The following is a 15,316-nucleotide window of genomic DNA, read 5'->3' as shown; positions in this document are numbered from 1 at the left end:
ATCCCCGCACAGAACTCGGGACATTTACATCCCGAGATTCAAGACGCAGCCAATCCCCGCACAGAACTCGGGACATTTACATCCCGAGATTCAAGACGCAGCCAATCCCCGCACAGAACTCGGGACATTTACATCCCGAGATTCAAGACGCAGCCAATCCCCGCACAGAACTCGGGACATTTACATCCCGAGATTCAAGACGCAGCCAATCCCGCACAGAACTCGGGACATTTACATCCCGAGATTCAAGACCCAGCCAATCCCCGCACAGAACTCGGGACATTTACATCCCGAGATTCAAGACGCAGCCAATCCCCGCACAGAACTCGGGACATTTACATCCCGAGATTCAAGACGCAGCCAATCCCCGCACAGAACTCGGGACATTTACATCCCGAGATTCAAGACGCAGCCAATCCCCGCACAGAACTCGGGACATTTACATCCCGAGATTCAAGACGCAGCCAATCCCCGCACAGAACTCGGGACATTTACATCCCGAGATTCAAGACGCAGCCAATCCCCGCGCAGAACTCGGGACATTTACATCCCGAGATTCAAGACGCAGCCAATCCCCGCGCAGAACTCGGGACATTTACATCCCGAGATTCAAGACGCAGCCAATCCCCGCGCAGAACTCGGGACATTTACATCCCGAGATTCAAGACGCAGCCAATCCCCGCACAGAACTCGGGACATTTACATCCCGAGATTCAAGACGCAGCCAATCCCCGCACAGAACTCGGGACATTTACATCCCGAGATTCAAGACGCAGCCAATCCCCGCACAGAACTCGGGACATTTACATCCCGAGATTCAAGACGTAGCCAATCCCCGCACAGAACTCGGGACATTTACATCCCGAGATTCAAGACGCAGCCAATCCCGCACAGAACTCGGGACATTTACATCCCGAGATTCAAGACGCAGCCAATCCCCGCACAGAACTCGGGACATTTACATCCCGAGATTCAAGACGCAGCCAATCCCGCACAGAACTCGGGACATTTACATCCCGAGATTCAAGAGGCAGCCAATCCCCGCACAGAACTCGGGACATTTACATCCCGAGATTCAAGACGCAGCCAATCCCCGCACAGAACTCGGGACATTTACATCCCGAGATTCAAGACGCAGCCAATCCCCGCACAGAACTCGGGACATTTACATCCCGAGATTCAAGACGCAGCCAATCCCCGCACAGAACTCGGGACATTCACATCCCGAGATTCAAGACGCAGCCAATCCCCGCACAGAACTCGGGACATTCACATCCCGAGATTCAAGACGCAGCCAATCCCCGCACAGAACTCGGGCCATTTACATCCCGAGATTCAAGACGCAGCCAATCCCTGCACAGAACTCGGGACATTTACATCCCGAGATTCAAGACGCAGCCAATCCCCGCACAGAACTCGGGACATTTACATCCCGAGATTCAAGACGCAGCCAATCCCCGCACAGAACTCGGGACATTTACATCCCGAGATTCAAGACGCAGCCAATCCCGCACAGAACTCGGGACATTTACATCCCGAGATTCAAGACGCAGCCAATCCCCGCACAGAACTCGGGACATTTACATCCCGAGATTCAAGACGCAGCCAATCCCCGCGCAGAACTCGGGACATTTACATCCCGAGATTCAAGACGCAGCCAATCCCCGCGCAGAACTCGGGACATTTACATCCCGAGATTCAAGACGCAGCCAATCCCCGCGCAGAACTCGGGACATTTACATCCCGAGATTCAAGACGCAGCCAATCCCTGCACAGAACTCGGGACATTTACATCCCGAGATTCAAGACGCAGCCAATCCCCGCACAGAACTCGGGACATTTACATCCCGAGATTCAAGACGCAGCCAATCCCGCACAGAACTCGGGACATTTACATCCCGAGATTCAAGACGCAGCCAATCCCTGCACAGAACTCGGGACATTTACATCCCGAGATTCAAGACGCAGCCAATCCCTGCACAGAACTCGGGACATTCACATCCCGAGATTCAAGACGCAGCCAATCCCTGCACAGAACTCGGGACATTTACATCCCGAGATTCAAGACGCAGCCAATCCCTGCGCAGAACTCGGGACATTTACATCCCGAGATTCAAGACGCAGCCAATCCCCGCACAGAACTCGGGACATTTACATCCCGAGATTCAAGACGCAGCCAATCCCCGCACAGAACTCGGGACATTTACATCCCGAGATTCAAGACGCAGCCAATCCCCGCACAGAACTCGGGACATTTACATCCCGAGATTCAAGATCCAGCCAATCCCTGCACAGAAATGAGAAAGAGGCGAATTATACTCACCGATAATTCCTTTTTCTTCCTAGAGATCCCATGGCAGCCTTAACACTGGGATATTCCCCATAGATTCAGACAGGACATTTTTCTCTAGGACCGCCCACCTTGGGTATAATAGCCTCCTCCTCTCTCTCCTCTGTGTCTTTTAATGTCTCCGTAATCAAGGTCCTGGAGAAAACATAACATAACATAATACACAGGGAGGGTAATCAATGGCTGCCATGGGATCTCTAGGAAGAAAAAGGAATTATCGGTGAGTATAATTCGCCTCTTTCTTCTACGATCCCCATGGCAGCCTTAACACTGGGACATACCCAAGTAAACACACGGGAGGGCTAAATGCATGTAAATATTTATTAGTATAGGCTCCAATCAACCAGAAAGAGCCTCTTGTAGTACATGTTTCCCAAAGTGGCCAGTCGATACATTAAGAGCATAATGGTTCGCAAATGTATGAACCGACGACCTTGTAGCCGCCTTGCAGATATCATCCACCGATGCTTTCGCCTTATTCGCCCAGGAAGTGGACACTGCCCGGGTAGAGTGTGCCTGAACGATAGGAGGAGCCGCTATGCCCATCTTTGTGTAAGCAAATAGGATGGTTTCTCTGATCCATCTCGATATTGTCTGCTTCCCTTTCTTTATTCCTTCCGTAATCACAAACAAATGTGATGTAGATCTGAATGATTCAGTTCTTACAAGGTATATCGATATAGCCCTTACCAGGTCTAATGTATGCCAGGCTTCTTCCTCCGCATTCTGAGGGTTCGTATAGAAATCAGGTAGGGTTATCTCCTGATTCAGATGGAATGCAGACACAACCTTAGGAACAAACTCTGGGTGTGTACGTAGTACCACCCTATCTGGAAATATCGATAGGTAGGGTTCCTTTATCCAGAGAGCCTGGAGCTCACTAACCCTCCTGGCGGAAGTCACTGCCACAAGAAATACGACCTTCCAGGTGAGGAATTTTAATGAACTCTCAGCTAAAGGTTCAAATGGATGTTGAGTTAGAACGTTCAACAAAAGATTCAAGTCCCATGGGGCCACAATAGACTTAATAGGTGGTCTGATCCTTTTCATGGCCCTTCCGAACCTTTTGACCATTCTATCTTCTGCAAGTGATCTATCCAATAGCACACTCAGAACCGATGTCTGTGCCTTGATAGTAGCAGTGGCTAGACCCATTTGAAAACCTTCGAACAGGAATTGTAGCACTTTCTCCATGGGGATACAAGTAAAGTCACCTTTAAATTCTCCCCAGCTAATGAACTTGTTCCAAGTTCTGTAATAGGCCACCGAAGACACCTTCTTCCTAGCCTCCATCATCATCTCTATAACCTGCAGTGCTAGCTTGTGTTTTCTCAGTATCTGCCGCTCAATCTCCATGCCTCTAGACACAATGTCAACGGATTTTGATACAGCATGGGCCCCTGACTCAACAGATCTGATCTGTCTGGCAGCTTCCAAGGTTCCTGTATTGACATTCTGATGACATTCGTATACCAGGCCCTTCTTGGCCAATATGGTAATACTATTATCACTTGCACCTGGTCTTCTCTTATCTTTTTCAATACTTTTGTTATTACTGGAAAGGGGGGAAACACGTATCCCAGGTTGAACCTCCACTTGATCGCAAATGTGTCTAGTGCCATTGCCTGCGGATGCCAGGATTTTGAGCAGAATTTGCTCACCTTCTTGTTGGCAAATGTGGCCATCAGGTCCACCTCTGGTACACCAAAGCGCTTCACAATCTCTTGGAACACTTCCTTGTTCAGCTCCCATTCTCCAGGCAACACCGTCTTGCGACTCAGGATGTCTGCCACAATGTTCCTTTTGCCTGGTATATATACCGCTGAGATTGATTACAGATTCAACTCTGACCAGACCATGATCTTCTTGGATAACTTCATCAGTTTCTGGCTTCTGGTTCCCCCCTGATGGTTTATGTGGGATACCACAGTTACGTTGTCGGACATGATCCTGAGATAGGACTTCTGAATCTCCAATTTTAGTAGACTCATCGCCTCCCATACTGCCTGCAGTTCTCTTGCATTTGACACATTTCTTGATTCTTCTCGGGACCATGTCCCTTAAACAGACAAATTTTTGAGATGCGCACCCCAAGCTGACAGGGTGCCATCCGTCGTTAAGAATAGAAAGTGAGGGCTCTCCAGACTTGTGTTTCTGTTCTCATTATCTTTTATCCACCACTCCAGAGAATTTATCACTGGTTGAGATAACTGAATGCGATGCTGATCTTTGTATCCTCTCTTTAACAGTGGAAGCAGATACCACTGCAGTTGCCTTGAGTTCCACTGTGCCCAGGGAATAATTCTTATGCACGACGCCATCATTCCTAATAATTGGACCGCCTTTAATAGTGGAATCCTCTCCCTTTGTAGAATCCACTCTGTCAGTTTCCTTATCTTCAGACACCTTTCTACCGACAAGGCCACTGAGTACTCTCTGGTGTCTATTCTGACGCCCAGAAATTGGATCTTCTTGGTCTGACATAATTGACTCTTCTCGTTGTTTATGATCCATCCATGCCTCTGTAACATCTTTAAACGTCAGAGTTACACTCCACTTTACCTCTTCTGCAGAGTCCCCAGCAATCAGTAAATCGTCTAAATATGGCCATATCTGGACTTTCATCTTCCTCAATTCTGCCATCAACGTGATCAGGACCTTCGTGAATACCCTTGGAGAGGTTTTCAGCCCGAATGGAAGGCATGTAAACTGTAGGTGTTGGCCTGCCACATAGAACCTCAGGAACTTTCTGTGTTTCACGCATATGGGAATGTGGTAATATGCGTCCCTCAGATCCACTGAAGCTAGGAACTCGTCTCTTTTTATTCCTGATAAAATGGATGTCAGACACTCCATCCAAAATGTTATCCTCTTTATGAAGTGATTCAGTTCTCTTAAATCTAGGATGATCCTGAAACCTCCACTGTTTTTTTCCACCAAGAAGAGATTAGAATAGAATCCCAGTCTGTGCTGATCTTCCGGCACCATTTCTATCGCTTTCAGCTCCAACAATTGTTTTATCTTCACAAAGAGAGCTTTCTTCATTTCCCAACCTTCTGGTACCCTGGATTTCTTGAATCTGTCGAGAATAGGAATCTGTGCAAATTCGATTCGATAACCTTCCCGAATAATGTTCAACACCCACTTGTCCGTTATTGTGGTTCTCCATTCTTCCAGGAATAGCGATAGTCTGGCACCTACTTCCGTCTTCTGGCAATAGTCAGAATCTTCCTCCTCTATCCGTCTGGAATCGTCCACGAAAGGACTGACGAAAGGACTGCCGCGAGGTGCTAAACCCTCTTCTATAGTATGGTTTGCCCGGTCTGTAGGTCTTGGCTTCCTTGTATGACTGCTTACTTGGAGCTGGGTAAGGGAAACGGTTTCTTCTATCCTGCGGTAGACGAATCGATTTTCCCCCCCGATAGCCTCTGAATCATTGTGTCCAGCTTGGACCCAAAGAGAAATTTTCCTTCAAACGGCAATGTCGCCAGTTTATTTTTAGAATTAGCGTCTGCGCTCCATGGCTTGAGCCATAGCGCCCTTCTTGCCGACACACCTGCCGCCATAGCTTTTGCCGCGAACGACACCGAATCCAACGACGCCTCACACAGATAGTAGACCAATTTTTGCATAACCTCAAGACTCTTCAGTAAATATTGCTTTGAAATTTTGTCCTCTATGTCCGTATGCAGATTAGAGGCCCACAGTCTTAAGGCCCTTGAGACAGATGCCACTGCTACCGTGGCTTTGAGTGAACCAGCAGAAGCCGAGTGGACCTTGCGCAATTCATTTTCTATCCTTCTATCCATCAAATCCTTGAAGGCTGCAGCATCTTCAACTGGAATCGTGGATCTAGAAGTCAGTTCCGCGACTGCGGCATCCACCTTCGGCATAGAACACCAGCCCAAGAACTCATCATCCTTATAGGGATACATCTTATCAATACGATTGCCAAGCGTCAGTTTCTTGTCCACACTCGTCCACTCTTTTAAGATCATTTCCCTCACCATCTTGTGGACTGGAAATGTCCTACCCTTTTTAGCTCGGTCTTCATATAAAGGGTCTTTAACCTCAGAAGTTCCAGCTTCTTCCTTACAATTCATGGCCTTGTAGATGTTTTTTAACATCCCTTCTACCAACTCCAGATTAAAGGACCTTACATCCTCCAGCTCTCCCGACTCATCCGTGGAGTCTTTCTGTAGGCAATCTATTTCTTCCGCTGACCCTTCTTCATTGCTCAATTCTGCCTGGGTTCTGGTTCTTTTGGGTGTCTGAGAATGAAGAAATTCATCCTTTGACACAAAGGATTGTTTCATCCATGTCATAAGATCTTTGAAAATTTCAGACTGTTCTGCCATTTTATCCAACTTCTTCTGTGCAGCCTCACATTCATCACATAACGATTTTTTCTTCGCTGAGGCAAAAGTCTTATCACAAGACATGCAATTAACCTCTATGAATTTTTTCTTAGCCGTCCTCTTCTTAGGGACCGTGTCAGCGGCAGGCATACTATAACAAATAAACTGTACTAAGTACTAGAAATAAAATAGCTAATGCCCAAAATCAAAGGGCTTACCTCACTGGGGCATCATCCGGCTTGTGGGGAGAAGGTGTATCCATAATGGCTTCAGCTTCTAGCAAAATCTCAGCCAGGTACTGCTCCCTGTACCATGCTGTTCCATTTAGGCGTTTAAATAGGGTGCCATAACCCTTTCCTCTCCGATATAACCTTTCAGGATGACCGAGTGGAACTAATCATGCTTCCCCTTGTTTCCGCGGGGAAGCATTTCACCGCCACACCTCCGGCGTCTCTGGGCGGAAGTGACGCTTAGCGCGAACTTCCGCCCCTTCTGCCTTACCGCCTGAGCGTGCAGACGCGGCTTGCAGCCCGGTCTGCCCACTACCTTCTCCGGGCATTTCATCCAGCGCCCTCCGCTCTACCGCCATCATGCAGGATAACACAGGTACTTTTACTTTCATTCAGACGCGCTGTAGCGTCCAAGGCAGGCACAATGCCCAGAAATCAGTAAACTGATTCTGGCATCCTCTTCTCCCTGGGGAGCCACCCCATTCAGCTTATGCTGCTTAGAGGTAACCCTGCTTTAAAATAAATAAAACAACCTACTCTGTCCTACACTAAACGGAGACAGGAAAAAAGACACAGAGGAGAGAGAGGAGGAGGCTATTATACCCAAGGTGGGCGGTCCTAGAGAAAAATGTCCTGTCTGAATCTATGGGGGATGGGGAATATCCCCAGTGTTAAGGCTGCCATGGGGGATCGTAGATGAAATAAAAGGTGGTCGTCTCTGACTTGTAACTACTGACGTGAGTAAGTCATATCTATAGGATTCCCGTAGTGGCTGCATCCAGTGCTGATGTAAAGTCATTAACAGTAGTTGCTGTAACCACCCCACCGGCAATGAGTTCCAGAATGTTACTGCTCTAATGGTGAAGAATCCTCTTCTTAATTCACTACGGAATTTAATTTTCCCCGAGCCCCAGTACATGCCCCCGTGTCCTAAGTATAGGTCTGTTACTGACCAATCATCTCCCAGTTCCATATGATTCCCAGTCCTGTATGTGAACATACTAATCATATCACCTCTCAGCCTCAGTACATGCCGCGTGTCCTAAGTATAGGCCTGTTACTGACCAATCATCTCCCAGTTCCATATGATTCCCAGTCCTGTATGTGAACATAGTAATCATATCACCTCTCAGCCTCAGTACATGGCCGCGTGTCCTAAGTATAGGCCTGTTACTGACCAATCATCTCCCAGTTCCATATGATTCCCAATCCTGTATATGTACATAGTAATCATATCACCTCTCAGCCTCAGTACATGGCCGCGTGTCCTAAGTATAGGCCTGTTACTGACCAATCATCTCCCAGTTCCATATGATTCCCAATCCTGTATATGTACATAGTAATCATATCACCTCTCAACCTCCGTTTCTCCAGTGATAACCTATCTTTGTATTCTAGTGATTCCAGACCATTTACTAGCTTAGTCGCCCTTCTCTGCACCTGTTCCTATTCATTTATGTCCTTCCTAAGGTGCGGTGCCCAGGACTGAACACAGTATTCCAAGTGTGGTCTCACCAATGCCTTGTAAAGAGGCACTATCACATTGGCACGCCTTGAATCCATGCCCCTTTTAATGCATGCCAGTGTCCGGTTTGCTTTTGCGGCTGCACTTGAGCAATGAGCACTATTACCCAATTTATCATCTATGATGACCCCCAAGTCCTTCTCTACAGCAGAATTCCTATTTAGCCTATAAGTAGTTTGCTAATTTTTGTTCCCATAATGAATTATTTTACATTTATCATGGTTAAACTGCATTTTCCACCTTTCCACCCATCTTTCCAGTTAATTAAGTCACGTTTTAGTGTATCCACATCTTTTCCTGAGTTAATTTCCTTATTCAATTTCGTGTCGTCCACAAATATTGCAATTTTACTCAATATGTCACTTCCAACATCATTAATGAATATATTAAACAAGTCGGGTCCCAATATTGCACCTTGCAGGACTCCACTTTGGACCTTACCCCAGCTGGAATGTATGCAATTTACCAGCATTCTCTATCCAAGATTGTGCAACCAGTTTTTAATCCAATTACAAATTTTATTTCCTAACCCTAAATTACCTAGTTTTATTAATAACCTTTTAAGAGGTACCATGTCAAAAGCTTTAGCAAAATCAAGCAGCATTACATCATCAGATTTCCCTAAGTCCAGGTGTTGGGTCGAGTGTGCCAGCCAAAAGTTGGTGATTCCCCGGTGCCTCCTATTCTCAGAAAGAGAGGACAAGCAGGCAGAGCGGCCAGGATTCACAACTCAATATAGATGATGTGAGGGGGAGAGCAGGAGTATAATAGGGGCTGATGGCTCCTGATGTATGAGATACACCAGAGAGTGCGGGGAGGAGACTGGTCAGATCTCTGGGCTGGTAACACACAGTGACATGATGTGAGGGGGAGAGCAGGAGTATAATAGGGGCTGATGGCTGCTGATGTATGAGATACACCAGAGAGTGCGGGGAGGAGACTGGTCAGATCTCTGGGCTGGTAACACACAGTGACATGATGTGAGGGGGAGTGCAGGAGTATAATAGGGGCTGATGGCTCCTGATGTATGAGATACACCAGAGAGTGCGGGGAGGAGACTGGTCAGATCTCTGGGCTGGTAACACACAGTGACATGATGTGAGGGGGAGAGCAGGAGTATAATAGGGGCTGATGGTACCGGATGTATGAGATACACCAGAGAGTGCTGGGAGGAGACTGGTCAGATCTCTGGGCTGGTAACACACAGTGACATGATGTGAGGGGGAGAGCAGGAGTATAATAGGGGCTGATGGCTCCTGATGTATGAGATACACCAGAGAGTGCGGGGAGGAGACTGGTCAGATCTCTGGGCTGGTAACACACAGTGACATGATGTGAGGGGGAGTGCAGGAGTATAATAGGGGCTGATGGCTCCTGATGTATGAGATACACCAGAGAGTGCGGGGAGGAGACTGGTCAGATCTCTGGGCTGGTAACACACAGTGACATGATGTGAGGGGGAGTGCAGGAGTATAATAGGGGCTGATGGCTCCTGATGTATGAGATACACCAGAGAGTGCTGGGAGGAGACTGGTCAGATCTCTGGGCTGGTAACACACAGTGACATGATGTGAGGGGGAGAGCAGGAGTATAATAGGGGCTGATGGCTACTGATGTATGAGATACACCAGAGAGTGCGGGGAGGAGACTGGTCAGATCTCTGGGCTGGTAACACACAGTGACATGATGTGAGGGGAGAGCAGGAGTATAATAGGGGCTGATGGCTCCTGATGTATGAGATACACCAGAGAGTGCGGGGAGGAGACTGGTCAGATCTCTGGGCTGGTAACACAGTGACATGATGTGAGGGGGAGAGCAGGAGTATAATAGGGGCTGATGGCTCCTGATGTATGAGATACACCAGAGAGTGCGGGGAGGAGACTGGTCAGATCTCTGGGCTGGTAACACACAGTGACATGATGTGAGGGGGAGAGCAGGAGTATAATAGGGGCTAATGGCTCCTGATGTATGAGATACACCAGAGAGTGCGGGGAGGAGACTGGTCAGATCTCTGGGCTGGTAACACACAGTGACATGATGTGAGGGGGAGAGCAGGAGTATAATAGGGTCTGATGGCTCCTGATGTATGAGATACACCAGAGAGTGCGGGGAGGAGACTGGTCAGATCTCTGGGCTGGTAACACACAGTGACATGATGTGAGGGGGAGAGCAGGAGTATAATAGGGGCTTATGGCTGCTGATGTATGAGATACACCAGAGAGTGCGGGAGGAGACTGTCAGATCTCTGGGCTAGTAACACATAGTGACATGATGTGAGGGGGAGAGCAGGAGTATAATAGGGGCTGGTGGCTCCTGATGTATGAGATACACCAGAGAGTGCGGGGAGGAGACTGGTCAGATTTCTGGGCTGGTAAAACACAGTGACATGATGTGAGGGGGAGAGCAGGAGTATAATAGGGGCTGATGGCTCCTGATGTATGAGATACACCAGAGAGTGCGGGGAGGAGACTGGTCAGATCTCTGGGCTGGTAACACACAGTGACATGATGTGAGGGGGAGAGCAGGAGTATAATAGGGGCTGATGGCTGCTGATGTATGAGATGAACCAGAGAGTGCGGGGAGGAGACTGGTCAGATCTCTGGGCTGGTAACACACAGTGACATGATGTGAGGGGGAGAGCAGGAGTATAATAGGGGCTGATGGCTCCTGATGTATGAGATACACCAGAGAGTGCGGGGAGGAGACTGGTCAGATCTCTGGGCTGGTAACACACAGTGACATGATGTGAGGGGGAGAGCAGGAGTATAATAGGGGCTGATGGCTCCTGATGTATGATATACACCAGAGAGTGCAGGGAGGAGACTGGTCAGATCTCTGGGCTGGTAACACACAGTGACATGATGTGAGGGGGAGAGCAGGAGTATAATAGGGGCTGATGGCTCCTGATGTATGAGATACACCAGAGAGTGCGGGGAGGAGACTGGTCAGATCTCTGGGCTGGTAACACACAGTGACATGATGTGAGGGGGAGAGCAGGAGTATAATAGGGGCTGATGGCTCCTGATGTATGAGATACACCAGAGAGTGCGGGGAGGAGACTGGTCAGATCTCTGGGCTGGTAACACACAGTGACATGATGTGATGGGAGAGCAGGAGCATAATAGGGGCTGATGGCACCTGATGTATGAGATACACCAGAGAGTGCGGGGAGGAGACTGGTCAGATCTCTGGGCTGGTAACACACAGTGACATGATGTGAGGGGAGAGCAGGAGTATAATAGGGGCTGATGGCACCTGATGTATGAGATACACCAGAGAGTGCGGGGAGGAGACTGGTCAGATCTCTGGGCTGGTAACACACAGTGACATGATGTGAGGGGGAGAGCAGGAGTATAATAGGGGCTGATGGCTCCTGATGTATGAGATACACCAGAGAGTGCGGGGAGGAGACTGGTCAGATCTCTGGGCTGGTAACACACAGTGACATGATGTGAGGGGAGAGCAGGAGTATAATAGGTACTGATGGCTGCTGATGTATGAGATACACCAGAGAGTGCGGGGAGGAGACTGGTCAGATCTCTGGGCTGGTAACACACAGTGACATGATGTGAGGGGGAGAGCAGGAGTATAATAGGGGCTAATGGCTCCTGATGTATGAGATACACCAGAGAGTGCGGGGAGGAGACTGGTCAGATCTCTGGGCTGGTAACACACAGTGACATGATGTGAGGGGGAGAGCAGGAGTATAATAGGGTCTGATGGCTCCTGATGTATGAGATACACCAGAGAGTGCGGGGAGGAGACTGGTCAGATCTCTGGGCTGGTAACACACAGTGACATGATGTGAGGGGGAGAGCAGGAGTATAATAGGGGCTGATGGCTGCTGATGTATGAGATACACCAGAGAGTGCGGGAGGAGACTGTCAGATCTCTGGGCTAGTAACACATAGTGACATGATGTGAGGGGGAGAGCAGGAGTATAATAGGGGCTGGTGGCTCCTGATGTATGAGATACACCAGAGAGTGCGGGGAGGAGACTGGTCAGATTTCTGGGCTGGTAAAACACAGTGACATGATGTGAGGGGGAGAGCAGGAGTATAATAGGGGCTGATGGCTGCTGATGTATGAGATACACCAGAGAGTGCGGGAGGAGACTGTCAGATCTCTGGGCTAGTAACACATAGTGACATGATGTGAGGGGGAGAGCAGGAGTATAATAGGGGCTGATGGCTCCTGATGTATGAGATACACCAGAGAGTGCGGGGAGGAGACTGGTCAGATCTCTGGGCTGGTAACACACAGTGACATGATGTGAGGGGGAGAGCAGGAGTATAATAGGGGCTGATGGCTGCTGATGTATGAGATACACCAGAGAGTGCGGTGAGGAGACTGGTCAGATCTCTGGGCTGGTAACACACAGTGACATGATGTGAGGGGAGAGCAGGAGTATAATAGGGGCTGATGGCACCTGATGTATGAGATACACCAGAGAGTGCGGGGAGGAGACTGGTCAGATCTCTGGGCTGGTAACACACAGTGACATGATGTGAGGGGGAGAGCAGGAGTATAATAGGGGCTGATGGCTCCTGATGTATGAGATACACCAGAGAGTGCGGGGAGGAGACTGGTCAGATCTCTGGGCTGGTAACACACAGTGACATGATGTGAGGGGAGAGCAGGAGTATAATAGGTACTGATGGCTGCTGATGTATGAGATACACCAGAGAGTGCGGGGAGGAGACTGGTCAGATCTCTGGGCTGGTAACACACAGTGACATGATGTGAGGGGGAGAGCAGGAGTATAATAGGGGCTGATGGCTCCTGATGTATGAGATACACCAGAGAGTGCGTGGAGGAGACTGGTCAGATTTCTGGGCGGGTAACACACAGTGACATGATGTGAGGGGGAGAGCAGGAGTAGAATAGGGGCTGATGGCTCCTGATGTATGAGATACACCAGAGAGTGCGGGGAGGAGACTGGTCAGATCTCTGGGCTGGTAACACACAGTGACATGATGTGAGGGAGAGAGCAGGAGTAGAATAGGGGCTGATGGCTCCTGATGTATGAGATACACCAGAGAGTGTGGGGAGGAGACTGGTCAGATCTCTGGGCTGGTAACACACAGTGACATGATGTGAGGGGGAGAGCAGGAGTATAATAGGGGCTGATGGCTCCTGATGTATGAGATACACCAGAGAGTGCGGGGAGGAGACTGGTCAGATCTCTGGGCTAGTAACACACAGTGACATGATGTAAGGTGGAGAGCAGGAGTATAATAGGGGCTGATGGCTCCTGATGTATGAGATACACCAGAGAGTGCGGGGAGGAGACTGGTCAGATTTCTGGGCGGGTAACACACAGTGACCTGATGTGAGGGGGAGAGCAGGAGTATAATAGGGGCTGATGGCTCCTGATGTATGAGATACACCAGAGAGTGCAGGGAGGAGACTGGTCAGATCTCTGGGCTGGTAACACACAGTGACATGGTGTGAGGGGGAGAGCAGGAGTATAATAGGGGCTGATGGCTCCTGATGTATGAGATACACCAGAGAGTGTGGGGAGGAGACTGGTCAGATCTCTGGGCTGGTAACACACAGTGACATGGTGTGAGGGGGAGAGCAGGAGTATAATAGGGGCTGATGGCTCCTGATGTATGAGATACACCAGAGAGTGCGGGGAGGAGACTGGTCAGATCTCTTGGCTGGTAACACACAGTGACATGATGTGAGGGGGAGAGCAGGAGTATAATAGGGGCTGATGGCTCCTGATGTATGAGATACACCAGAGAGTGCGGGGAGGAGACTGGTCAAATCTCAGGGCTGGTAACACACAGTAACATGATGTGAGGGGGAGAGCAGGAGTATAATAGGGGCTGATGGCTCCTGATGTATGAGATACACCAGAGAGTGCGGGGAGGAGACTGGTCAGATCTCTGGGCTGGTAACACACAGTGACATGATGTGAGGGGGAGAGCAGGAGTATAATAGGGGCTGATGGCTGCTGATGTATGAGATACACCAGAGAGTGCGGTGAGGAGACTGGTCAGATCTCTGGGCTGGTAACACACAGTGACATGATGTGAGGGGGAGAGCAGGAGTATAATAGGGGCTGATGGCTCCTGATGTATGAGATACACCAGAGAGTGCGGGGAGGAGACTGGTCAGATCTCTGGGCTGGTAACACACAGTGACATGATGTGAGGGGGAGAGCAGGAGTATAATAGGGGCTGATGGCTGCTGATGTATGAGATACACCAGAGAGTGCGGTGAGGAGACTGGTCAGATCTCTGGGCTGGTAACACACAGTGACATGATGTGAGGGGGAGAGCAGGAGTATAATAGGGGCTGATGGCTCCTGATGTATGAGATACACCAGAGAGTGCGGGGAGGAGACTGGTCAGATCTCTGGGCTGGTAACACACAGTGACATGATGTGAGGGGGAGAGCAGGAGTATAATAGGGGCTGATGGCTGCTGATGTATGAGATACACCAGAGAGTGCGGGGAGGAGACTGGTCAGATCTCTGGGCTGGTAACACACAGTGACATGATGTGAGGGGGAGAGCAGGAGTATAATAGGGGCTGATGGCTCCTGATGTATGAGATACACCAGAGAGTGCGGGGAGGAGACTGGTCAGATCTCTGGGCTGGTAACACACAGTGACATGATGTGAGGGGGAGAGCAGGAGTATAATAGGGGCTGATGGCTGCTGATGTATGAGATACACCAGAGAGTGCGGGGAGGAGACTGGTCAGATCTCTGGGCTGGTAACACACAGTGACATGATGTGAGGGGGAGAGCAGGAGTATAATAGGGGCTGATGGCTCCTGATGTATGAGATACACCAGAGAGTGCGGTGAGGAGACTGGTCAGATCTCTGTGCTGGTAACAC

General features: G+C 49.3%; 3 protein-coding genes across 6 annotated transcripts in view; 2 read left to right on the top strand and 1 right to left on the bottom strand.

The window, feature by feature from the left end:
* The window catches only part of LOC146009797 (uncharacterized), a 928,908-nt gene that overhangs the window by 103,184 nt on the left and 810,408 nt on the right, over positions 1-15,316 (top strand). The gene's annotated exons all lie outside the window — the stretch shown is intronic.
* The window catches only part of LOC146009794 (uncharacterized), a 381,786-nt gene that overhangs the window by 6,305 nt on the left and 360,165 nt on the right, over positions 1-15,316 (bottom strand). The window lies entirely within an intron of this gene.
* The window catches only part of LOC146009796 (uncharacterized), a 562,226-nt gene that overhangs the window by 309,761 nt on the left and 237,149 nt on the right, over positions 1-15,316 (top strand). The gene's annotated exons all lie outside the window — the stretch shown is intronic.

This window comes from Crinia signifera, chromosome 6 (genome assembly GCF_055691185.1).
Source record: "Crinia signifera chromosome 6, ASM5569118v1, whole genome shotgun sequence".
Classification (NCBI taxonomy): domain Eukaryota; kingdom Metazoa; phylum Chordata; class Amphibia; order Anura; family Myobatrachidae; genus Crinia; species Crinia signifera.
The sequence above is the reverse complement of the archived record's forward strand: the minus strand, read 5'-3'. Positions and strand labels throughout refer to the sequence as shown.